General features: G+C 40.7%; 1 protein-coding gene and 1 long non-coding RNA gene across 4 annotated transcripts in view; one reads left to right on the forward strand and one right to left on the reverse strand.

The window, feature by feature from the left end:
• Positions 1 to 27,466, forward strand: part of HIVEP1 (HIVEP zinc finger 1) — a 121,973-nt gene that overhangs the window by 14,358 nt on the left and 80,149 nt on the right. The window lies entirely within an intron of this gene.
• LOC130576074 (uncharacterized) lies at positions 22,422 to 27,408 on the reverse strand. The gene is made up of 3 exons (XR_008965634.1): positions 26,542 to 27,408; positions 26,071 to 26,185; positions 22,422 to 23,303 (listed from the first exon to the last, which is right to left on the reverse strand). It is a non-coding gene; the product is annotated as an uncharacterized LOC130576074 (long non-coding RNA).

The following is a 27,466-nucleotide window of genomic DNA, read 5'->3' on the forward strand; positions in this document are numbered from 1 at the left end:
GCTTGTTCTTACCCTAAAGGTTGCAACGCAGACAGAATTCACAGCCGGGAAAAAGGAAAAAAAAGTGCATGGAAGAAGCACCTAAAATATAATTTCTGTGGTGGTTTTGCAGTTCCATTACCTGTAAGGAACCTCTAGACACTGTGCTTTTTGAAGAGAAGTGCATGTCTTGTACTCAGTAGATGTATGGATTTTACCTTTCTCCCTGCTTTAGGATTTCTTACAGAAAGAACATATTTCTGTCACAGGTCTGTGAAACATAATGGCGTATGTATTAACACRCTGTATTCTGTAATTTTTATCAGCMAAGTATCTAATATGCCCAAATATTCCTGTAATTCTCCATTGTCAAGAGGCAGTGCAAAATAGGTACATTGCATAGTCTAATGCCTTGAATCGTAGAAGAGAATTGCCTTTTTCAGTGTAAGGGCAGTGCTTCTGTGGCTGAGAGGCAAATTAGGAACTTTCACTGACTTAGTGAAAATACTAAACTTTATTGCAGGAATGATTTAGTAATTTTCAAACATATTTTATGTAGTTTACAATGGGAGCTTGCTGCATTTGTCTGAAGTACTGCATGCATTTTTTAGGAGGTGGGATAGTACCTTTTTGTGAAAACAGTYTATGGAACATTTAATTTTGTTTTCCTCTGGTGTTTTTTCTTAATTTTAAACAAAATATATTTCTGTGACAATAAAATCTTACCTKTGTTTTAGAATACTGCCTATGTGTGTTATATCCAGATATATGTGCTCGTTAGCATGTTCGGAATACTGTCTTCTTTATGTGATTGTTTCCTTTTTTTCCCTTAAATTCTGAAATGGTGATACAACTTTTGGAGATACCAAGAGAAATAGCTGTTCTGGTACAGGATGGTTTTACTTTTGTCAGATTAATGAAATGCAATTGATCTTCAGTGACCCTTCAGCAAGGTCTGGTACCAGGATTGCTGCAGAACCTGGCTGCCATCCCTGTCCACGTACTTGAAATCCATTGCTGCAGTGGAAGAAAGCATGCCAGTTTCTTTTGTTTGGTCTGCTTCCCTCTTGAAAGGGTCAATCTTCTCTCTTAAGCTCATTAATTAGGCTAGAATCCTATCCTAGAGTGAGTGGGCAGATGGGGTACATCCCAGAGCTCATGGGATATTTTCATAGGCACCCAGGTGGGATATGGTCTTGGCATAAAACTGATTTTAATTATTAATGTTTTCCCAGTATCCTATGACTGACTTTTATAATGCCTTTTCAAAAATAAATGAATAACTCATTCTCCCTTAAGACTCTATTTTTCATCACAACTTTTTTTTTCTTCTTCTGTGCCTTTTTTCTTTCCTATCATTCTTGCCTGCTAATGCAAGTATGACAAACAGTATAGTGGGCATCTGGGAAACAGGCAAATTTGTAGTGTCATCTTATTCCTTCCTGATTTTTCCTCCTGTTCTTCAACCTCCCACACATTTGATATTGCGAACATCTCCCATGTTTCAGTTTGCTGAACGAAGTTTTAGATACAAAAAAATACAGCTGAAGTGTGTTCTTCAGGAATAACATGTGTATAGTACTTTGAGAAAGCAGGGCAAGAAGTTGGCTATGGAGAAGCCAGGTTTGAAGGATGGGATACCTGTGTGTAACATGCTCAGGAAGCAAGGACAAGTAATGGATTTTCAGTGTATCTGAAAACTGACCCCATTATTTTAGGCAGTGATTCTACAAACAGTAGCTCCAAGATAAAAGAGAAAATGTACATATGGCTGCATTTCTCGTAGGTCTGTATAAACACATTTAGGACTGCTTGGAAGTACAAAAAAAAAAAAAGTTACTATGGGAATATTTTCCCAACTTCTACTGTAATTTTAGCACTTTTGTTCTTTTTTTTTTTGATGGGGGGGGGAGAGGGGGATGGGCAGAGCAGCTCTTGGTTTTCCCGTTTGTAGGAGATTCACATTCTAGCAGCTTTTCTTTTGAAAGTTCTACCTCCATGCTTTAGCAAAACACTGACCAGATTTTCCAGTAGATCTCTTTCATCAAAGCAAACTTGTTGTGATAAGCCAGCTGACGTGCCYCACATGCCTTCCAGCCTCCTTTCTTGTGTTACTTTGTAGCCTTGAGGGTAGAAGATAGATTSAAGCCATGAGAATGCGTTTTCCTGTGGACCTTAGTATTGTCTTGCAGTCAAGTGGTAAAATATTATAAAAGCTGTTTGTGCATTTCTGATTTTCGTTTTGACTGGCAAATCATGAGTTGCACAGCATGGCCAGTGACAGTCCTGGCTCACTGGTGTTGGCCTTCTGTAGCCTGGATGCATTAATTTAGAAAAAAAACTGTTTAAAATTACTTGGAAACGGGAGAATCTGAACATTAATTTCTTTAAAGGTAGGAAATATTGGCCTGCAAAGGATGTAGTGGTCAGTGTTTTCCAGAGCTGAAAGTTTCTGGCTAACCACATAGTTCTKCAAGGGCATTCAGACATTTGAAATGTTTTAAAATCTACTATTATGAGGAAAAAGGAAGAGAGGAGGTGAAACCAAAGCCTGGTGATGACAAAAAGGGTTAATGCAGATACACATATAAGTAGTGGTTACCTGCAAGTGAATTGCCGTCTCACATTTCTAGGAAACACTGTCCTAAAATGTGTCTCTTGAGCCAATGTTGTAAGTAATCAGCTTTTTCTCCAAGAGGCTTTAAAAACACAATTTTGGCAACAGTAACTAAGGCGGTATTTTACAGAAGAGCCCCCAGTAAATGGAAAGCAAGCTGGTAATCAGTTTTGATTAACGGATCTGCATTCTGTTATTTAAATGTTTACATCCTGATTAGCATTTAGGCTGCATTTAAATAGGCAGTTTTATTTTAGCAAAATATGAGGCATGGAGAGTGGAGATAATGTTTCAGATGCTAAATGCTGGGGATGTGAGGTGAAAAACGTGCACCCACCTCCTTCAGCCTTGTAAAGTGATGCTGATGTGACTGATATTTTCTCTTCAATTGTGGGTTTATGGAGTTTCCTAATCAGATAGGACTAAAGGAAAAAGTATCTGTGTCTCTCAAGTTACAAAACTAAGTTTTAATTTAAGTATTGAGACATTCGTTCATGAGCTAAATGTCTGTCTCCTCCTCATTTTGTTGAAGATAAAGTTAAGCAGGTACAAAAGTTTGTGAGATTTTTTTGTCAATTATTTTAAGAATTGCCAATTTGTGATAGCATCTGGTCATTCAAATCTGCATTTCCATTGTGATATTTGCTTCATATATATGTGGAGAGTAGTCAGCGTTCTTCATGTTGCATATAATGTGGGTATTTTTCCATGCAAAAGCACCAATTCTCGTAGTTTTTAGGTACCAGAGATAGTGATTTGCTTTGCCAACTCACTTCTGCTGCAAAGTTGCGACTTCTTGGCGAAAGGAGCATGCACATCTTTCTCAGTTGCAGATCCCAACTTTGTGAAAAATTGGCTGATTCAACAGAAAGGTTGGCCTGCCACGTAAGGCTGCCATAAAAAATGAGCATCTGACAGCTCTGTGGCTTGAAATAGTGGATCTGACACAGGCATATGGAAAATTCATGCAATAGGGATACTGTATCAAAACAATTTTTGTAGAGAGGCAAAACGGAATCCTTTCCCTCCCTGCCTCCCTCCTTTGCTTTCTCGTGACTCTCTTTTTATGTTGTTTGCTTCTTACCCTTTGCTTTTTAAATGGTGCCTCTTTAAAAACTGACATCTTACACAAGGATTAATCTGTTCTCAAAGAATTTTAGCCATTTAACTTTGAAGTGGAATATTCTCACTGGGATGACACCAGGAAGGTGGGATACTTTTGAAAAGCTATGGCTCCTCTTCCCCTTAATGTGACTGCCTGAAAGAAAAGACAACATGCTGTGCTCATGAGTTGGACAGGGACTTGACTCTTTTTCTTTCAAAGCAAACTCAATATCCTTGATGTGCCCTCTGATGACACACACCTTTTCTCCCCTTCACCTCCTATACTTCTGTCGCATTAGGTTTGATATCCTCTGCAAGGTTTCTTAACAGTCTTCCACCTGGACTTCTAGAGCAAAAACTTCTGTTTACACGGAAGGACTCGTKTTGTTGCTGATCTGGCAGAGGTTTTGAGAACTGGGAAGGGTTAGAAAGTAAACATATGTAACCAACAAATGTAACAATTGCCCTTCTCTCACAGCAAGCAAGTCTATAACTGATACTACTGGCTTTTTTCATAATTTCCTTTTTTCTCCCCCTCCCTTTCACATTTTTCACTGTCTTTGGGGTCTTCCACATTTTTTGCTGCACTTCTTTCAACAGACCTTTGAAAATAAGAGACTGCTGYTACAACTACCACGAAGTCATGAAGCAGAGGCACAGGAGCATTARGAGACAGCTTAACCAAGGTGTGTAGGCACCTCCAAAGCCTGAGGAACTATTGTGTCCAAAGTCCTTGGAATGGTCAGTTAGGATCATACTGGGCAATGAAGCTGGGGCTTTCCTGGTTGCCCCGGACAGCACTGCTGACCCAGTGTTTTCCACCAGGGCCCTTCCCTAAAGTGTTTGAGCTTTGATCCACCCGCTCATGGATTTGTGCCTAGCACTACAGGGTGTAGATTAATGAAATACAGATGTATTTGTCCAGGGTCCCATGCCTTTCACTGCCAGAGGGACACGACTCTGAACAGCATCGCCAGCTGCCCAGTCTGCTCTTCCCTCTTACAAGTTTTATCTGAGGAAAGCTCTCTGTGGTGAATGAATCACTGAAATGAAACGCCTGAAGACACAGTAAGATTTTCATTCATCCTGAAAAGTAATTAACATCTGGATATCTTGCCACTGAAAATTAATTTCCTTCAGTAGTGGCCAAGTCCTTCTCTGTGTCCCTGCTACTGTGTGTATCCTCTGGCTGTGCTGGTGCAGTTATATGGCAGATACGTTGCCGAGCATGAAGAACTGTGTGTAGAGCAAGCCCATGCAGTGGATTAGGGCACATATTCTTGATTTTGAATCACCAGCAGGTTCAGTGGAGCCTGGTCCCAGTTGTGTACAGGCTGTGGAATTCTCATCTGTATGCAACCTCTGTGAAGCAGCTGACTTCATGCCTGTGGAGCTGCACTAGCCTAGGAGCCATAAAACATGAATCACAGGAATGAGATCTTCATGGGAAGATAGAGGGAATAGACCTTTGKCTGCCTAGGGGGAGAAAAACTTATTCTCCACCACTGTTGCCATCTGTGTGCTCAGGAGTGCTGAGGAACTTCATGTGATCCTGCATTGGTGAAAACCTACATGAGTTTATCCTTTATGCRTGCCCATGTGAGAAAAATGTGTTTGGCCAATGAATTTTAAAAAGCCTGGTTCATTCCTTCTGCTTCATATGTAAATCCCGAYGTCAGAACTGCAGCTCTGCTTGCTTGGTGTTTAAAAGTTGTGGAGGGCTAATGAKGGTGCTGCAGTGTGGGTGCATGAAGCCTCACTGCTGCTTTTTGTGTTGTGTCAATGACCAGATGTGTGGAAACCATCCAGAGGTCTGCCAACATGTGGAGAAAGGGATGTCTTCTACTACTGTCATGTTACTTCTTTGCTCCCTTGGTAAAACTCTGCTGGGTCCACACATTGCTCGGTTTCTTTTGGGACTCTTGATAGCTATTCTAAATATTCATCAAAATAACAATGCAGACTTCTAAGTAAAAACCTTATTGGAAAAAAAGATGAGCTTTTTCCAGAAACAAATCCAATCGCCCCACCCATTTTTTTTCTTCAGAAACTAGAGCTGAGGAATTGCTACAGGAATGYTCTCCCAAGTCACGGTGGTTGCTTCATCCCCTTCCTAATAACTATGCTCCTGTGGTGGTGAGGAAGTACAGAAATTCTTCCAGGCTCAGTGTCAAAATCTTCCATGCAGTCACAAAAAAAGTAGTTTGCCGTTAAGTGGATAAATATATTTTCAAAGAAAAACTTTGTCCATGACTGTCCTTATCTGACACTAATGTTGGAGCATGCAGCTGAGAGAAAGATGAGGGTAAATATTCCAACATTCCAGCTGAGTTATCTTTGCTTCTTCCTGATTATTCCTTTCTATTCATGATTAATGCCCATGGAAATATTTTTAGACATTATTTTATTTAATTTTCTTTTTATCAAGAATAATAGTATAGAGTATCTGACCTTAAAATTAAATTAAAATAGCATATTTAAGCTACTAACACAAGAGCTATAAATTAGAAAAGCAGATTTGTGGGTTTTCATTGAATATTGATTCATTTTACATGTACTCCTGTCCTGTATTGAGCCGAGTCCTTTTTCTTTGCAGAAAATGAGAAGCATGTACTCATGTCAAGAGCATAATTCGTAGTTATTTACAGCAGGTGCTTTAAAACATTTGTAAATTCCAGCTTATAGCTGAGCAGTTCACCCTCCACCCCCTGTATGTAAATTTGTAACAGAGGTTTCAATACGGGGTTTGAGTGTATAAATGATACCTTTATTTTCAGTGTGGAATTCCCATTGAGAGGCCAGGCCTAAAAATACCAAGTGTTTCCACGAACAATCCCTGCATGCTGAGTAATATAGCTGCAACCAAGGGGAGAGCTTTTGCTGACAGTTTCCCAAATGAATGCAGGAGTCCAAACTGAGCTAGTTTATATATAGCTAGTTTTTATTACTGGTCATAAGCTCTTACCAGAAATCCAGATGTGCTTGAATCATACAGCAGATTAATGACACAGATTGACTGTGGGTGCAGGATGAAGGCTCCTTTTGTGTACCAGAGAGGATGTGGTAACTTCCTGTTAATGACTTCAAAATATCTTACAGAATGCAAAGGAGCAAGTTAAGGTGTGTAAGCAAAAGTTGCCAGACTTCTTATCAAGGGAATTATATGTTCTTGAAATGTGTGACTTGATTTAAAGAAATAATTTTGTATTGGTGCTACCCTTTTCCAATGGAGTGTTTCAATAAATAAATATTTTTAAAAGAAAGCCCGAAAAGACCCCCTCTTCAAAATATTATCAGTAAGTAAAAGGGAAATTCAAAAAGAAAAAGCCAAAGGAAGTAGAGGAACTTTACAGGGCAGGCAGTGGTTCTTCTAAAATACTAGAAAATCTTGCATGAGGGAACCCAAAGTGCTTTGGTTTTGGAATGTTTAAATATAGTATATTTTTGAGTGGTTGCTAATTTGAAATGTTATGTTCTGYGTGGAAGTGAGTAAACTTATGAGTTTGAGTATTTCTCAGTGCTCGTGTCCGGTGGGCATATTTGTGCAGCATGTGAATAGGCATGTCTGTGCACCATCAAAACCCTTGATTTTTCTTTTTCTTGCTCCTACTATACTGTACTTTCCTTGGGGAAAATTCAGTGACTGTGGAGTTTGATGTCAAAGTATGCTCTCTCCCCATTAAATCTCTGCAGAAGCAGGTGAGTGGCTGCATCCAGCAGGTACAAGTTTTCTTTTTGCTCAAGGTTTACTCACAGGGACCATTTACTGATTTGTTTGGCAAAGAAGTTGATTAGAGTCAGGCTGTCACAGGACTGGTTTCACCACTATCTCTGTAAGAATGGTTTAAAGTACAATATGTAATTGTGTGGAATACAGTATGTATGAAAGCAACGTGGGAGAGGTCAGCAGCACTTACTGAGTTTTTGTCTTGATTTTTGCCACAATTGATAYACTTTCATCCCTGAAAGTGACCAAAAGATCCTTGTAGACCGGCCAGCACTGGCCCTTGGCACTCAGGTCAGTCACTGTGTCATAGGGTCCACTCAGGACTGTAACTGCCACTACAACAAAGCCAGTTTAAAACTRGCATCAGGCACTACTTACACCAGCAGCTGTTTTAGCCCAACATGTGCCCATGAGTAGCTGTATTTTTAATTCGGTGTATTTAAAGTCTAAGCTTATTTTCAGGGKTTTTTTTTGCAAAGTATTTAAATTGTCATAGACAGAGATGGGCTGCATGTTTTTTCTGTGCTTTCACATAGTGACTTTTTGCTTGCCTTAACTTCTGTAAAAATCTGCCTCTGAGAAAAGGGTAACATTTGCACCAAATTCTCTGCTTCCTTTGGAAACACAGAAAAAGGAAAAAGCGTTTCCTGCTAGTGACTGTTTTAATTTGTGTCTCTGCTTGCATGAGAATATATCCCAAATGTATAGAGAGGGATTTGTTTCAGGGTCCTGTTAACCTGAGAACTTTCACTGTTTTTTTATCTTTTTTAATTCCTGGCAGTAGAATTACRTTCATTGTTTCTCCAATTTTAAATCTAATTTCTAAACATGATGGGAATTGTAATGTAATCGTCTCCATGAAATGTCAGATTATGAAGACTTCAAGGGTTTTTTGGGTTGTTTTTTTAACCAGTGGCTCATTTAGGCTGGGTGTGAGTGAATCAGTTTAGCCAGAGGCGCTGTTGGCAGTGTTGGACATGGTCAGATACCCTTTAGTATTTGAGCCTTGTAGTTGCTAATAGTGTTTAATCCTGATTAAACTTCCTGAAAGTAGTCAAATGTTTGTGCATGTATTTTTTTTTTTCTATAGATAATAAGGATGCTGATGGGCATTTCTTTATTCCGAAGACAACCATACTATTGACATTGAAGTGTTTTCCCTTGGGATACCAGAATTGAGTCTGTTTTTTCTGTATCATACTTACCCTTCTAGGCTTCTGATATTCTCTGGAATTCCCAGTTTTCTCCAAACAATTTTATTATTAGATGTGTGCTTTCTGAAGTCTCCATTTAGGTTACGTTCAATATCCTGACGATACTGAGCTCRCACCTAGTAGCCTGACAGCCCAGGTCATATAAATATGTGGAGGAAAGGAAAAGTGGATTGGGAACAGGGGTAGAACAAGGGGTTATGGAGGAATCAGAACTATATCATTTACTTACCTCTATGGGAAATGTCTACATCTAGTTATGAAAGAAACTTTCTTAGATATGTCCTCAAACTTTGTATTTTTCTATTTGCCTGAAATAATGATATTGGAGAGAGATATGACATTACAAGAGGCTGTGGTGGAGATTCTCATCGGAGTATAGATTTTCATGTCCAAGAGAAGATTGTTTTTTAAATTACTGATATGCTCTGAAGATATGTAGAAGAAAAGGTAAGAATGAGGATAGATGGCTGGTGCAAAAAACACCCAACAAAATTAGATCCAGATGGAGGAAATGGGATTTATGTTCTTGAGCTATGCAAAGGCTGTCCCATATCTRTTCCCCTTTCCCATTATTTTCAGCACAATGTGAGGAGCTCTGTGCTATATTTATGTATTGGAACTGAGAGTAAGAAGGTAGTAATGAGTCTGTTGTCAGCATGTTGTGCTTTCTTTAATTTACAGCATCATCACTGTGCTGTGCTGCCATAAAGGAGAGAATATAGCCTTTGTCCCYGCTCGGCATTAGCGGAACCGAGAGTGATGGACGCAGTTGGCAAGGGCTGCAACAACAGAGTCCCCATTCATCGCTGCCATCAGAGCAGTTTGCTTTAGCTGTGTTACGTAAGCCTTTTGTGGTATAACTCAGGACATTGCACAGAATAATATTGGGCATGGATATCCAGCTGTTGTGCGAAATGTTGAGAAGGGAATAAAAGGTACCTTATTGCAGTCAGTGGCTGGGGCACACCTTCAGAAGCTCATTGAATTAGAGTATTAAAGCAACCCATTCCCTCAGCAGCCATCACATGACAAGTGCTGGAAGCAGTATTGAGCCACTGCACTAGACATCCTTCTTGCACAAAAATACTCAGTTTTACCCTTAATGAACCTAATGCCATTTCATGTGAATTTTGTTACCAAACTGGTAAGGGAAAGCTTTTTCTGAAAATACTGCATGAGTTACCAACCTCGTGGTGTAAGGGTGATGCAGGGCTGTAAGAACTATAATAATAATTACGTGTAAGAAAATGTAATATTTTTGTCATTGAAAAGTCACTGTCATTAGCTATTAGACTTCTGAAGATAAATCCACCTGCCTTTTGTAGTTAACATTCTGCCCAAGARTTTGCAAAATAATGTTATTAAGTAGAGTGTTTTCGTTTATCATGGAAAGAAGGTAAAAGAGCTGCTGAAATACATCAGAAGTTGGCGATAGTGAAAGTACTGCTTTGCTATCCCGAATATTATCTGATGAAATAAAATGCTGTATAAAGCTCTCTTCAGTTAAAGTGATGGGTCTCAGTGTTCTCTTTTGGAGGGCTGCATGAGTGAAGGCAGGCATTTCCCAGAGGCATGCATTGTCTTTTCCTTTGCTTTGTCAGTCCTGTGCCAGGGAGCASTGGACATTGCCTGCTTGACAAAACGTCTTGCTTTTCCTGGTCATTGATATCACTGCTACTCAGTGTGACCTTGCAAAGTGACTGGAGATTGTGGAGAAACTTCAAGCAAAAACTAGTTTTGTTTTAGCCAGGTGGTGGTTTAAGTCCTTGATTACCAAGTTAGTACAAACGAAAAATGTAAATCATAAAACAAATTACAGATACAGAGACTGTTGCTATTCGGTTCAAGCTGTTTCTCTACAATTTTGGCCAAGGTGTTTTGTAGCTACAAAAATCTGAGGATCCAGTTCTGCATAGGTGTCTTTTGGCTTCTAATGGTCSCTTTCCAAATCTTTCCTAGAATTAAGGAAAGAAAATTTCAGATCATGTTTCTGTTGATTTTTTTAAGCTCCTTTTTTACTGTTTTCTGGTCTTTGTTATGTGTCAACCAGGATGCTGACTATATCATATACTTACAATTATTTGGGAGCAGGTCTTTATGCTGAGAAGCATCCTTATAATTCCTGTGTTTTACCTTGTAATAGTTCACTAACATCATGCACTAGATGCATTTTATTTAATCATGTAGCACTTTGTCTTCTAGAGCAATAACATTTTATTGTGATTATGTATGACATTAACATGTACTGTTAGTTTTACTCGATGACCAAACCTGATGTATTAAATCAATGACATACTTGGGCTTGGGGAGTGTTGCTTCTAAATTGTCTTTAGCTACTAGCCTGCTCTACAGGTAGTCATTTTGGGGGGTTCTGGCAGTCACAGTGGTGAATGACTGAAAATAATTGGAGAGTCTATTGTAAGTACAAATTTTAGTGTTCATAAATATAAATGGGTAGGATGTGCTRATAAAAACTCTGAGTGATTTTTCATGGTTTTGGGGCCTTCTTTCACTTGACTGTAGAATTGAAAATACCCAGTTGAATTATTTTATTAGGAGGCAGCATCCATTCCTTACATGTATAACCACATCTTCTGCAGCTAGGCCATGCTAAAAAAAATTGTTKTTTTTTTTTTTTATTTTTATTTTTTAAATTTGATGTTTAATTGAATTTAAATGAGGTATAAATATAAAATTAGGGAATGTTTCAGTTCTGGAACAAAACCAAGTGCTCTGTGTCTGTTCAAATTTACCCGTTTTTAAAATAAAATACTCAGTTGAGAGTAGCTACTGGCTTTGCTTAGCTAGGCTTTGAATGTACAAATGCTCTCTGTGTCTTATTTGGGTTCTTAAGGAGGCAATGCCCAAGTATTATTTAAGTACTGGGTTTCAAGCTGAATGTTTTCTGTCTGCTTGTTTTGCAAGCACCTAAAATTACTGTAACTGAGAAAAGGGGAAAACGTGTAGTTTGTGCTTTTGATAACAATATGTATATAATCAGCACCTCCTGGTTAATGAATTAGTTGGCTGTTTCTTTCATACAGCAGTAGCAGGGAAAACTGCTGGGATAATCAGCAAGTATTGGCAGAGGGATTCAGCAATGTATATATCGGTTAATATTTCCTTCAAATAGTTTTCGACTAAACTAGATCAAAATTTTGAATGCGTCCCCCTATGTGTCTAATTATATTTCAGGAGCTGAGGCAAATAAAATAYTATAAAAGTGCAGTATTTAATTGCTTTCTTTAAACCTCAAGGAAACACACAGAATGGTTTTATTCCCCTTTCACAGTGCAGTCATATTTTGTAGAATAAACTCCTAATTTTGAGTTTAAAACATTGAACATAATTGAAGGCTTTGTTTGGGTTTGGTTTTTTTTTTTTTTTAACCCCAAAAGACCTCCTCTTAATGTCAATATAAACAGCTTTTTCTTTTTAAATGGTGATAAAAATGTGTTCTTTCTGCAGATATATCTTGTGATTGCAATGTATTAAATATTTCAGGCTCAACCATGCATATAGAAGCCCTGTTACAATTTATAGTTCACTGCTTAGAGCCATCCCAGAATTTGGGTGTTAAGAAGTAGATGCATCAGCAGAGTACACATTTACCTTTGGAGATGGCTACTAAACCTGTGCCCTCAACAGTGTTACRTTCCAGCACCCAGACTTGTCTTTAAACATCATCTCTTACCAACTGGATGGACAAACAAGCCAAAGTGGGCACAGGGCCATTCYCTGAGAAACAGAGAGGGCAGTGCATGATGACCACTAAGAGATGGCCATCCCTTCCTGCAGCAGCACAGGAACAGTTGTGGTTGAGGGGAGACTGCTTTTGGCCTTGCTCCAGTGCCCGTCTCCCCAACCCTGTGATGCTCTTCAACACAAGTCTGCGTGAGACTAACTCCACACTTTGGGAGTGGAGCACCTGAGGAAGGGAGCCAGGCAGCTCCTAGGAGAGGCCGGAATTGAGTACTGCAGGGGGAACAGTTCTCTGGAGGGAGTGTGTTGCAGGGGATGTCGTTTGACATCAGCTTCTCCTGTTGTCCTCATTTAAATAGATACTTCTGCTTATGGTGGGGATCTGGGGGCTTTTTTGAGGGTGTTCTTTGGTTGTTAGGTTTTTTGTTTTGTTTTGTTTCTTTTGTTTTGGTTTTTTAACAGAACCAACAGTATCTTTTTGTTTAAAAGAAAAGTGCTGTAAGCTTAAGGTAAGATTCTTTCATCTTGACTATAACAAAACAGTAAGCCAAACAGACGGCTTGGAATTGGTGTGTTTTTCAAAGCCTCGTTGCTAGCACAGTAGTTTTTTAGAGCTTGTTATTTGCTGTMCGTGAATGTGAGGTACAGATTCCTCACTCAGTGGTGGCAGCTGCCACCCAAGGACACCACTACTGGGAGCAGGGGCTTTCCCTGGGCTTGCACCCAAGCCAGGTGCCATGCTGGGAGGCAGATCCCTGTCCAAGCAGGGAGCCAGGCTTCATGAAGCACAGAAGGCTTTGCTGACTCTGGCTCTTGGGAGAATCCAAGACACTGTTGCTTTAATGTGTGAAGGTAATTTGAATCATTTCAGCCTGACCTTGGGGGTTACTGTGCCACTTTCTGCTGGGTGGTGGTGACCAGATCTCAGTGTGTTCTGGTCATTTGGTGTGACCACTTTCCTTCTGTATTGGTGAGCCAGTGAAAACTCATTATTWTCGGTTTAACAACACTACTGTCCTGTAAGAGGTTTGGTAGCAATATAGTGAATTACAGCAGTATTTTCATCAAATGTCTAGCAAAAATAAGTTTCTGGAAGGACTCGGTGTTGTGGGAAGGTGTTTTGCAAAYATCTTTTTCTAGTATAATAAAACAGGATGAAAAAATAAGACAAATTTAAACTATAAATAATTGTAGAAGTTGGGATCACCAAGTTAAAAAGAATGGCCCACAGAAATCACTTAAAATTTTGAGTCTGACTGTGTTTGTACTTTTCTCACATATAAAATCTGCCAAATTCTAGATGCTGTCTTTCCTGGGAACTAACCAATGCTCTCTGGCATGATTTTCACTTCCCCTTATGTCTATATTTGAAAAAACATATGTGTAGTCCCCAAATGAATATAGTGGTTAACAAGCTATGGATGACAACCCACAAAACATATTTGCTAAGCAAGTTTCATACTGCTTAATGGAAAACAAATACCAGAATKACTAAACCAGGGATATTGCTGTACATACATATATTTCATGTATGAGAAAAGTTGAAGTAACAAATCACTTTCTGAGCTTTTCTCGGGCATGCTTCTTCTCACTGGAGTTAAGTTACTGTGACTCTGGGGGCAGAACTGGGTCCTTTGGTACACATTAATGTTTTCCCYGGTAGGGCAGGACATTCTATATGGCAGAAAAAACTAGTTACTGTTGTTACATGAGTAATAGTTTCATCCTTCTTAGTTCCTAAGGAAGGAATCATGCTTTATATCCTAAGGAAGTAAAGAGAGAGGCGTCCCCCTAAAGCAGCACTGTTAAGTCATTCTGTAGTAAACAATGTCTCTGTTGTTCCTAAAAGGAAAGAGGCCATGCAGAATTTTCAAGCCTGCTATGATGTCTCTTGTGTGCAAGCAGCAGGAAGTGTGTGATGCTGGGAGAAGCTCGGTGAAGGGCTGCAGTGTGTGGGGAAAACCCCTCTTTGCAGGTAGTGCATCACCTCCAGCTGAGGGATGACCTTGGGATCAGGTGGGGAATGGACCATGGCTAGGATAGAGCAGATTTTTTCCACATTTTTCAATGGCAGATTGCCACAGGTGCATGTAGCCCTTGCTGCCCAACCCAGGTAGCGCTGAATTTGGGAGCTCATTCTGGTAGTACCTGCTGGCTTAAACACAGCATGAAATTAGAGGTTTTATTACAAAACACTAAAGCTTAGTAGTGCTTTTAACATTAGGTGCTCAGACTTTAGCCAGAGCTCTTGAAACTTGCTTATACGATTAGATTTTTTTTTTTTTCATTTGAAAGGAACTTATAATATATTTACTTGCCTTCTTTCATCTGGTGACTGACACTGGCTTCTTCCACATGACTGCACTGCTGAGATGGTTAGGAACCTAACAAGTAAAACTGAGATTTCTGTAACTTTCTGCTTGCTTCATCAAATCCCTTAAGAAATTTTCAAACACTAACAAGGTTTATGATGTAATTAGAGCCTTTGATAACTGCCTAATGCTCGAAGTAGAAGAAACTTAAAACGTTATAACGTTGTGTAACCAAGCCCACTGGTCTTCAAAAACAGAATTTAAAGGCCATTTCAAATTACCTTTCAGATGCCTATATAAATACAGTTAGTTCTGGTGAGATCAGCAAAARTTCTTAGATGGTCAGCACTTTTTCTTATCTGAACCACAACTTGGTTTTGCTTTTCTTTTTCCTTAATTTTGGTCATTGGTTTCTAAATAGTGATACTGATGCTAATGCGRATACTACTGCACTTGGTATTTAGGAAAAAGAAGTAACTTCTAGATTAGTTACTTGGTTTTGGCAAAGCACCTGTTGCAGAATGTCTACCCTTCTGCCAGGGTTTAGCCTATGGAGTTCTGTATTTTGTGTTTAAGAAAACAGCTTTGCACAGGCATGCCTATCTAATGTTTTATTTCTTTTTTAGCTAGCTGCTGTGGGAAACAGTGGTTTTCTGATGAACTTCATACAAACCAGATAGAAGTGGCCTCTCTCATTTACTGTAGGTGGACCTGCTGTAGGAGGGGTGGTTGAACTAGTCCCTTCCAACCCCATCCATTCTGTGATTTCAGAATGAGTTGAGGGGTGACTGCTGGGTACTTTCCAAATGAGTGCACCATGACATCTCCTGTGGCCCACATGAACCTCACTCAGGCCAGCTGTTGGAACTCTATTAGTGAAGCCAGATCAGCCATGCCCATACATGACGTTTTGACTTCTTCAGGAAAAAAGGAGCATGAATAGAAGTATAAAATAAACTGTTTATTTTCCTTGAAATTCAGAGATGTGTTTGTGTGTTTGATACATCTACACATGAGAAACAAAGCCCAGTATCCCCACAATCCTAATATATCTGCATGAAACAAAAATACCCTTTTCTGWTAAGCACCCTTGGCCCTAGCTATACAATATAAGTGTCTGTGCAGTGATGGTTCTGATAAATTGTTTCTTAAAAGCTGCTGTAGTTAAGCTCAACAATTGCTTTGCAACTCCAAGTTGCTGAACCTTAGTTATGCATGTGCTATGGACAAGGCTGTGCCAAGGCAAGTGTGTGTTAGTAACGTTAATGTTACTAAGGTGTTCTGTTCTGCCTGGATTGTTTTCTCAGAGAGCTGCAGTTCTTAATACACTCCCAATTTCCATGTGGCTGGTAAAAGGAAAAGCCAAAGGAGCATGTAGGTGTGGTGGCTGAGTCTGTACCAAGACTGCAGTCCTGTCAGTTTGCACCAAAAAACCCAATCTAGAATAATTTTAATGGGATCTTTGACAAAAGGAGAATACTTTAAACTGACAGAGGGTGGGTTTAGATTACATGTTAGCAGGGAAAAATAAGTTCTTTGACCGAATCCAAACTTGTAGCTGTAGGTAAATCACAGTGAGGTGGGAAATGCAACTTGTTGGGACAGCTAATAGCTGTACAGTACTTGTAATCAAATGAGCGAGAACCCTGCTTTTTTGAGGGATGGYGTAAATAAGTAAAATAGTTTTTACTCCAAACTACTAGTAATCTGTGCAGACAAAATACACATTAAGAAAGGAAAAATATATGTACTTCATATAGAGGCAGGGTGAAGGAAAGGCTGATGTTCTCAAATAGTTGTGCATCATGTGCTGGTAAAGTATAAAGAAGKGAAAGGTAGTTTTGCAGTAGACTTTTCCCCTTTCTTGTTTCTAGGCTTCTTAGCAGCTAACTGCAGCCCCCTGTTTGTTTTGTCTGTAGCTGATTGGAAGGATACTGGGAGTTTTGTGTAGTTCAGGTGACCTGCAGTACTCCACATGGCTACATCATCTTTCATCATTCTGCCTTAGACTTGCTGTTGATGGGCAGTAGTACTTGCTGTACTTGACCTTCACCCAGGATTACCAGGGACAGCAAGACTGAAGTCTCTCTTTCTGTGTTTCAAAATAAAGGGACTGCTCCTCTCATAGGTTTCAGTGAGCACTTGGTGCTGGGAAGAAGGCAAGGTGGTTCACCTGCAAGCAGAACCACAGGGCTGAACTGTGTCCCCAAGGAATGATCTAACCTGCTTACCCTAAGACAGGGTTGGTAAAGTAATTTCTGACAGCAATTAGCATCTCTTTACAGAACATATAGAAATATGTTCTTATCCTAATAAGAAGATACAATATATATCACATATGATGTATATGTGTGTTTATATATATATATATATATGTACACACACACATATATATAAAGTCTATTCATGTGCTTTTCTTTCTGTCAGAAAGCTTTTCTCACTGTCTTGGTAAAGTCTTTCCTCTTTAAATTTGAAAATGCATTCATTTCCTCTTTGCATCTTCCTTCTGAACAATTGAAGACTTACCTTCTCTGCCTTCAATTTCCTTTTGTTTAGATTAGATACTTAATTTATCCTCTTTCTACTCTTCTCTGAATATCTTCTGACTTGTCCACATATGTCATGGAGAGCAGCAGTGAAACTTGACCAAAATGTTCCTGTTGACAACCAGTAATGGTGAGTATAGTAGAAGGCTTTCCTCACAGACCTCTCTTGCTGTCTGTTCCAGCACATTTGCTTTTTTTGCAAGAATGCAATACTGTCTGTGCTTATCTAGCGTATTGTGTACTGTAACCTCTAGCTCTCTTCCACAGAACTCCTGCCTAACTGGGAAAGTGCAAGTTGGGCAGTCGATGAAAGACAGAAACCTGGTTGTGAGGCTGGCCTGGGATAGTGAAATAGAAAAAGGGTTAATAATGTTTTAGAGGAAAACTACCTGATTAAATACCTGAGTAGATAGTTCACTAAGAAAAAAGGACAGAACATTGGAACAGTGGAATATTTTTTTGACAGTTACTAAAGCAGATGCCAAAGGGATTTTGGCATAAAATGTGCTGAAGTTCAGTTTGGGTATCAAGGTTATAAAGTGTTTGAGGCTAGGAGATTGCCAAAGAAATGTTTTGCTTGTATATGCAAGACAGTGTTCTTAATAGTATTAACATTAACATTTGCCTGCTTGCTCTGGTGCCTGCTGAAGTCTGTCACTTTGCAGGCCAAGCTGCTTTTTCTGTGTTACCTTTTCATCTTCCTTATGGAAAATATTTCAGTTAAAGTGATTTTTGTATAAAGCTTTAGTTAAATTCAGTTGTCTTTGTGTGTATGAATTTTCTTATAGCAATAATAATGTTGTACATTTCCAGAAGTGTTACTTTAGACTTTTTTTTGTGGTCTTTTTATCCCACGTGGAATATGGAATAGCAGTGTTGCCTTGGAGTATCCGGAGTGGGGACCTATGCAGAGCAAGTCCCATGATGCTTTTGGTTATTGTTATTGGTTATGTTCTAAACACGCACAATGAATTTTTTCTTCCTGAAAAGAGGGGAAATCCTCACTCATTGAAACAACTTGTCTTCCAGATTGGACAAAAAAAACATGGGTTTTTGTAGTGGGCTAAAATCCTGCAAAATTTCAGCACAGTATTTTTCYAGTAATCCCAAGATTGTTTGTTCAGCTGCTTTCGTTCAGTGTAGCACTTAATGAGAGTATTTATAAAAAAGAGAGGTGGTTAAAGCATGGAACTTACTTTTTTTTTCAAGTTCTTTGACATTTACTTGTTCTGTCAAACTCCTTTCCACATTCATATTATGTATGTGTGTGTGTAAAGGAGTGTGTGTGAGGCACTCCTGGGAGGGATGTCAGTGATTTGTGCTCCTGAGTCAGCAGAAGTTGCTGGTAAAAGGACAGAAGTGTAGTAAGTGCTGTGGTGAATGCCCTGCTTCGCATTGTGTTGTCTGATCCCGATTATGGGTCTTAAGCCCCTACTGACAGCCACAATCCCCTTGTTTATGAATCTGTTTCTAAATGCTTTCTTTCGGAGAGTCACACAGCCATGACTGCACCCTGGTTTGTTTCAACATTTCCTCATTAGCCTGRAGAGAACTCTCTCAAACCTGCTACCCCACGCTGCTTCCATCTTCAGCATGACAGGGTGTGGTTTCACAGACCTGTGCAAGGACCAGAGGCTGGGGTGGATTTGGGATGCAGGAGGGAAGGGCGCTCCATGGTGGGTGCCAAACCATATTGTTAAATATCAGCTATATTCCTTTATAATGTCTGATCCAGCTATTACTGACTTGGTCAAGGACTGGGTTGAAATAATAAATATAGGACAATGYTGGAACTTATATCCCTTTAGGTTTTTCACCTTTGGCTATTTTGAACCAGAATGGCAAAAATGGAATTTAAATATATTGTTCAATTTAGTGTATCTTTTCCAGCTATGCTGTGGTCTRGGTTAGGGGGTTGAGGTTGCTTTTTTGTTTTGTGTTTTTAAGTAGCTAACCAGCTCAATCCACAAAGTAGTGCAGTTAATAATCCTACTTTGCTTCTGTTCTTGAGCATGTGCACTGCTACCAAGGGACAATCACCTGTACAATTCACCCGTGCTTCATCTTTCAAGGACTGCATGTTGGTGACCACATTATTTGTTGTGTAGCATGTTCTGTGATCACTGCTAAAATCTTGAGTTGCACAGTTTGCAGAAATGCTGAGTAACTACTGTTTGCATGTTATTTTGTCCTAAATAATTCAAAAAGATGCTTATACAAAACTGTGGGTGCTCTCCTGCATTATTAATACTACAAYAAAACCATGTTGCAGCATTAAAATGAATAGTCAAAAAGAAGCCCTGCCTGTGCTACCTACTTAGAAAGTCCTGTCCTACCTTTTTATTGCTCTGCAAAGGTCTCTACACCACCAGTTTAAAATGCATAGCTTTTGCTGAAGTCCCTCAGTTGAAATTTAGGGAAGGGTAAAAAGAGCAGGAGCAAGGTCGGTTGGTTGCCCCTGGGGAGCTCAGAGGAAGGAGCAGTGGATGCAAAGTGAAATAAAATCTCTGTTCTCAGGAAGGTGGGGAGCTGGCATGCCCCTGGGGAGCTCAAAGGAAGGAGCAGTGCTTGCAAAGTCAAATCAGATCTCTGTTCTCAGGAAGGTGGGATCTGTATCCATCAGTTTTTCATAAAGGTACAGGAGGGTTTGAGCCATGGGTAGAGCTGGGTGCAATAAGGCAAGTCTCACCCCATCAAGTTAGCCACCAGCTTTTCCTGAACTTTTTGCAAAAGAACTCAACGCAAATTCCCAATTGTGGCTGAATTTTGATTTTTTTTTTTTTATTGGTACATGAAATACTTTTGATGCTGGAAGTTAAGTTAGAAGTTAAGTTAATAATGATTCCTTTGTAGCAGTCCCTTTTGAAGTAGACAGTCCTGTATCTACAAGAAAACACTATGCAGAGGGATAAATTCTGCTTTCAAGTTTGTATTTTATGTATAAATGTCTTRTGAATGCTTTTTAAAAACAATACATGTTAACAGGAATATTTACATATAAAAAAGAAATAGGATTTCAAACTATTCCATTGATTATGTAAGAATCCCTGTCCTTGCTTGTTATTTTTTCCTTCAAATAATCAACAGCCTTTGGCATTTCACACCCTTCTTACAGCAATTTTCAGTAATTTCTTCTTGAGTGCTGATACTTGGTTCTGTTTTAGCTATTTGATACTGAAGTTTCTCAGAAAGCTTTTACATCCATATTCACTGGTCACAAACTGCTCGGCTGCTTTTTTTGAAGTCCCCATCGTAATTCCTATCACAACATTTCTAAACTATGTCACAGTTTGTTTTGGTTTGTTGTTTTTGTTTTTTTTTTTTGTTTGTTTGAATAGAAAACCACTGGAGTTCTCAGCTGTGGCTGTGCTCCGTATTCGGCAGCCTCATGGCAGGGCTGTGACCTGATGAGAAGCTCTTTCCCGGGCTGGTCTGAGAGCACCAGGAATGGTGCTGGTTGCCTCTCCTGAACCAAGTTTAGCACCAAGCTAAGGGAAACCCAGGCCATGTGAGCGCWGCCGCCTCGGGCCTGTTGCAGGCTGTGTTGCCTCATGTCATGCAGTGCTATTGTTGGTTATTAAAGGCATCCATGCTCTCATGCTGGCAGCCTACCAGACCTATCTTCTTCCAGCTGAGCCTCAAGGCTTATTGTATCAGAGCTCAGGAGAGACGTGCCTGCCTCAGCTGTGTGCTGATGGTGTCAGTCAGACRGGTGATGTGGAGTAACAGACCACTCTTAATCGTGTATTTTGTGCCTGATTTAAGGGTCCCAGTAGATCCTAGTTAAGGAGAGCAATGCGCGTGGCTTCCACTGGGCAATGGGGTTGAAACCTTACCCTGATGACAATGAGAAGTTGTACTGTTTGCTGGTTGCCCACAGTTGGAGCCATGACAGTGATAAACCAAGAACTTGTAATGAATCCTATGAGTCATTTCATTGCTGCTTGACATCTCCATTTCCTGTAACTTGGTTCCCAGTGGGAGCCCAATCACTACCCCCAGTGACTCCTTCCTTCTTCACCTTCATTCTCCACCTCTGTGTGGTCAGGGCTGGCAAGACACTTACTGTAGGAAAGAACCTTGCTTTGGAGCACCACCTAGAAATCCATCCTGGAGAACCAGGATTAGCACAGAGTGAGAGCCATTCTGGCGTTATCTTCCATGAAGTAACTGCAAAGTTGTGTCATTAATACATGCAGTTCTGATTGTCACTGCAGAACATGCTGTGTGACAGACAGTCTTGCTCAGAAGTTTGAATCTTAGGGATTGTGTTGAGTCATACAGTTGATAGTCTAAATGTAAATAATAGTTGATGCATGTTAAAATTTGTATTTCATTAGGTGGAGGTTTTTAGACTTGAACAAATGAATTATTTTTTTCATATAATGCTGTAGCATGCTTACTAGCTTTGACAAAGAGTTTTTCCCCTGATACAGAGACAACAGATAATAACAAGCAAGCAGACAAGGTTATGCAGCAGGGGGGTATTTTAATCATCTTTGTTTTGGAGAAGACAGGCCAAAGTGAGGTACCTCTTAGAAACAATCTACTTCACTGGTGCTTTGCTTCAACAGATTGACATCAACTCAGGAAAGAAAATAACTGTTTGCTTTTCCTGTTATAGGCTTCTTTCAATCACTGTGACAGATGTTCCAAGCATGTTGTTCCTCTGGTAGGTTTCTTTAGTAGTAAAAATACTGCATTTTAAATATAGTTTAAATTGGTTTAGGTACCTTGTTTGAATATGATTCAATATTGCATTATACCTGGTTTAAATCACAATGTAACAGGACAATACCATTGTAAAGTCTAGTTAGGATTATTTCAAACCCATGTAGGAATTTTTATTTAATCACATTAAAAGTGAAGTGCTATTTGTTTCTAATATATCTTGCAATTCAATTTAGGATGAACCTGGATAACMTAGTGAACTTCCCTTTCCCTGCTTATTATTTGGAATTACCTTGAATAAAAAAATTAGAAAARCACTTAGTTAAATAGTTCTCTTTTCCTGCAATGTTGTCTTTTGTGGCAACTGAATGTTCTACATCAGGAATACACAGATTTTGTTACCCTTTTTATTTCAATAAAATGGAGTTTAGTGTTTCAGGAGGAGTTGATATGGCTGAAGTTAGAGAGAGAACCAGTACTCATGTACAAGGTATCCATTATTCCTTTGGGGRTTTTGGAAGTCTTTACAGCCCTTGTGAAGGGCTTGTGAACCCTCCCTTTCCTCTGCCAGTGAGTTCCAGTTCAAAGCTCTGTGTCATCTCTCCTGCTCACTCGCTTCTGGATGTCACTGGGAGAGCTAACAGGATGATGCAGGCTGAGTTCTGCTGAACTTGTTGGTGGTAAATAGTTTCTCCTTTTTATTCTCCCACTCATTTTGTATCTAGATGATTGGTTGCTGCTCATGTGGCCCACTTTTTGAGACCACTGGATTGGAATTTCTGCCTGACTTGGGTGGTGTGACAGTAACTGYGCTGGTGTGTGTCCCTTCCAAGTGCGATTCCAGTCAGTGAGGTTGATCAGGAGAATGCTCGTTTGGTTACTGGCTGGCTGAAGCTTTTGGCTCCTTTTTTCTGACATGTATACAGATGAAGTTGCTAAATTGCGGTGTCTGGGACRAGATACTCTTTTGTTTCCAAAAATTATGAGTAAAGCAACAAAGTTCAAGGTTCATTTCGTCACTTGGACTTTTACGCCAGTGGTAGAGACTGGGATTTCAGCTTTAGAAAATTGTGATCCTCAGTTTGTAATCTGTGTTTCATTGCTARTTAACTTCTTAATAGTTTGTTAAAATAATCCTCCAAGAAGGAAGTAAATGTAGGGAGATACAAGGTGCAGTGATCTCCAGTGCCTAATGACATTGGAAACTGTTAGCATCCTTCATTTTGTGCMTGTTTTTGGGGAAGGAGGCAGGAGTTCATGTGCTTACCACAGACTGCCAGTCATTGCAGGGAATGTGGTGCCAGCAGGAATGCTCTCTTCAAGGTCCTGCTTCTCTGGAGAAAACTCAGTGGTGGTAACTTGAGGATCTAATTGTGAGCCTTCACAGAGAAGAGTGGTTCACGTACGCTTTGTCTTGAAGCCATTTGGGGCCTGTGAGAGAGACCACTCTGATTTTTATTTATGCCTCAACATGTGTTATGTGCTGGGAGCTCGTCCCTGACCCCTCATGTCAGGGTGGCATGACATGCCTGGCAGCCAGTCATGGCACAGACAGCTTCTCCTACTGCTCTTCAAGCGCCCTGTCCCCCCTTGCTGGTGGGCCAGATGCCCGGATACCCGGGAAAACAGCGCGCGGAAAAACGCGCGGGAAACCACGCTATAGGAGGGCGAGACATATAAAAGCAGCTAACTGCGACACAACTGGGACCATTTTCCTCTGGGGTGCTTGGAGAGAGCAGGGACCCGTCTGGAGGATCACCTTGGCTGTCGTCGTCGTCCTCGTCGCTCCCGCTTTTCCTTTTGTTTCCTTTCGTTCCTGCGGTCCTGTCCGYACCTGTCCTGTCCGTGTGCCCTGTTTTGCCGCTTCCCCGAGGCAGCTCGTCAGCGCGACAACCTCGTGTTTGCTACCTCCCCGAAGGATCTGCCTCCGCCGCCCGGAGCCACCGCCGCCCACAGTCGCTGCAGTGTGTCCGGCAGTGCCCGCAGCCCCAGCCTGCCCGCAGCCGGTGTTTGCCGACGGCAGAGCCAGGCTGCTCACCGTCGCCACCCGCAGTCGCCGCAGTTCTGCCGACGGGAGGGACACGCAGCCGCTGCTGTTTGGAAATCGCGCCCAGCCCGCCTCGGGAGCCGCGCAGGTTCCTCGCGGTTCGCAGCACACACGCTCCTTCTGCCGAGCTGACGGGGTGCCCGGGGTACAGCGGTAACAATCTGTCTGCTATTCTCTCTCTCTCCATTTCTGTTTTTCCCTCTTCGTTCCCTTTTCTATCCTCCTTGGTAGGAAGTGGTAGGAACGCTTACCCTTCTTTATCAATAAACAGTTCTTAGATATAATATTGCAGCGTTTGCACTTTACTTTTTGTCCAAGAAATCTATTAAAAGAATCCTCCCCGACTCCCTCTTTTCAAGCGGGACRGGACAGCCTGCTATGAYCTTACRTAAGGAGGYATTTTCTTCTAGGTTTGGTTTGCARATTTGGGGTTGGGATCATTCATATTGACCTTTCTTTGGTTTCAGGCTTCCTTGTGCAGCAGTGAATGTTGTGGTTGTTTACTTACTAATTTCTTCATCATACTTGTGTTGATTTAATGCCTACAGGTATTTAAACTGTGAGAACAGTGAGAAAGACTTTGAACATCTAATTTTTCCCCTTTTTTGTTCTTATAATTAACAGAAATCCTATGACATTCACCCAAGGAGTCACTTTGTAAAGTTCGTGGATAATTTCACTATCCAGGGACAGCTGAATGCACTTTTGTGAAGCATGATTGTGGCCTTTGCTTAACTGTTTCTATGACAATTTTTTATTGGTTTGGGTTTATAATGAGAAAACRAAAGAGTTCTTGAGCATTCAAACAGGCTGCCTAGGAAGTGGYTGAGTCACCATCCCTGGAGGTATTTGAAAGATGTGTATACATGGTACCTAGGGACATAGCTCCWTAGGGGACTTGTCAGCACCATGTTAGTGGTCGGACTCSRTGGTCTTAGAGGTATTTTCTAACCTGAATGATTAAATGGTTCTAAGATCCAACCTACTACTTCTTGAGTTTGCTTTCCTCTTTGAAGAGCTGAAGAGCTGAGTAAGGATAGTTGTGGTATCTGGGTTTCAAACTTCATCTCTTTTGCCCAGTTCCCATGCCAAGTATAGGAACATGGTGAGACCTTTAGTTCTTGAAAGGTAGATTGGTTATTTATGGACAGACATTTGAGATTATTCTTTGTTACTTTGTCCTTACTTGTTTATAGTAATAAGGTTTTCAGGAAGAGGATACTGCCTTTAGCTCAGGATTTAACMGGACAAATTACTGCAAATGAAATGGCGTTTCTTGGAGGTGAGTGTAGCAGAAGTGTTCCTGCTTGCCTGTAACATTTGGATATACCTAATAAAAATGAGAAAAACCCTGACCTTACTGTAACCTTCTGCCCTCGTACTTTGCCATCTGTCTCAAGACCTGCAATCGAAGATTTTACTGTTTTTCATAAGCTTTCCTAYGAAGGTTTTCTCCCAGAAAAGGAAAAAGAAGAGTTATGTAACAATGTTTTTCTCCAAAACGGTGTGTTACAGAATTCAACCAAGATCCTGATTTTAGCTCCAGCAGAAGTCTTAAAACTGGCACAAACTGTTTTCCAAGGTCTCTTTTTCTTTGTGTATAAAGAAAGTAAATGAACCAATAGTTCAGTATGTGGAGCAGAATATTCCTAAATGGCAGCAAGGAGAATGGTTCTTGGGAAAAGCTACGACCACCAATTTACTAGTTAGTGAGCTTTCCTCCTCCATCAGGGGATACAATTTCTTTGTCAGAAATCACCAATGGARAGCTTGGAGGAGAGGAAATGTGCTGTGATACAGAAACAGAACCCGGAACCTGTTTCAGATATGATACCTTCCTGTTGAACATTAATGAACCGCAGCAGTTGGATGTAAGGTTTGTGGCTTGTTACATATGCTTAGCTTGTCAAAAGTTTCTCAGGACATTAAGGGCAGGCAGTGTCATTTGCGCAACAGGCAGAGTTCCCTGCCTGTGYATGTAACACTGACCTTACTTGAACTGATAAATAGCTGTCTTATCCATGACCTTTAATAGCTGAAATGTGTACACCATCTACAGCCTTTTTCAGGTCTGCTTTAAAAGAGATCCGGGAATAAGGCATATGTATGTRTGCAGTGCTCTGTGTGATCCTTTCTGGCTTGTAACAGTACCTCAAGGGAATTCCAGAACTTAGKAGTAGCAGAGAAATCACTTTTCCATGTGCTCGCTCTTCCTCATGAAAGGTGTKCATTCACAGGGATGCATGGTGTTGTGCAGCCAGTTGATCTTAAAGGAAAAAGATGGAACACAAGAGAATGTAATGCTGGGCTTTATCCTCTTAATGTAAAATAAGACTTACCTTCTGTTTGCATTCTCTGGTTTAATTTGAAAGAAGACAGAGACAATATTAAAATATAATGAGGGCAATTCATTTTGTGGTTCACAGTGGTTTAGATTTAGAAGAAAAAAAAACTCCACCTTAATCAGCATAGTACTTAAGGGCTCCCTGTAAGAAGGTAGTGCTTAACCTACAGCAAACGCTTATGGGCTGCCTTGAATAGTAATGAGTTTAAGCACATGCTTAAGTGTTTTCCTGAAGGAAGACCTAAGCATCTCAAGTGTTAGATTACAGCTTCATTTACCTTATTCATAAATCCCAGCATCAGAWGCAAACTTTTCTTTCATCTCTTGGCAGATATCTGGGTGTATAGATTTTTCCACCTCGGTTTGCCCTGCTTTCTGYGGCTCTCTTGCTGCAATCTGATCAGTCCAGGCTGACCTTCAGGGGTGCTCCACATGGTTCGGGAGCCTGCCCGCATGGCTCCGATTGCACGATCAAAGTCCATACCTTGCCTTTCATCTGCCGGCTCTCTGCCCTTGCCAGGGTTATTAATTTGAAGAACTCAAAGGCGAAAACCCTTTTCTGCTGCGCCTGTTCCCAGGGAAGTAGGAATGGGAATTGGCGCGTTGTCCAATGGCTTGGCTGTGGTTAGTTTTCCATGGTGGGAGATGGGATTGGAGCGGGTTAAATCTGCACCAGCTGGTTCTTGGTTGGCTGTCGGAAATGCGCGGAAAGAAAAAACAGGACAGGAAAAAAAAACAAATCAACCCTACAAAAAAAGGGGGGGGAGGGGAAAAAAGAAAAAGGGGGGAGGGAACAAGAAGAAAGAGGGGAAAACAAAATAAAGAAGGCGGAAAATGGGAAGGAAAAAAAAAAGGCAAGAAAAAAGGAAATAGGGGTGTAAAGGGATAAAAAAGGGGTAAACAAAAAAAAAAAGAAAAAGGGGGGAAGTAAAACAAAAAATGGAAAACAGAAAAGAGAAAAAGGGGCAAGGAAGGAAAAAAGGAAGGGGAAAAAGGAAAAAGCGGGGAAAAAGGAGAAAAAAAGGAAGAAAAAAAGGAGGGAAGGGAAAGAGAAAAAAAAGGTGTGTGGGAAGTCCCCGAGCGAGCCCCGCACCCACAGGTCCCCGCAGGCCGCAGCCCGGGCCGGGCCGCCCTGAGGGCGCTGCCGCGGGGGGGGGGTGGGGGGGGCCCGGCCTTGCCGCGGGGCCCGGCGCGCGCCTCTTG

This window comes from Malurus melanocephalus, unplaced genomic scaffold (assembly GCF_030028575.1).
Source record: "Malurus melanocephalus ecotype Western Australia unplaced genomic scaffold, MMel_1.1 scaffold_126, whole genome shotgun sequence".
In the NCBI taxonomy this organism is placed as follows: Eukaryota; Metazoa; Chordata; class Aves; order Passeriformes; family Maluridae; genus Malurus; species Malurus melanocephalus.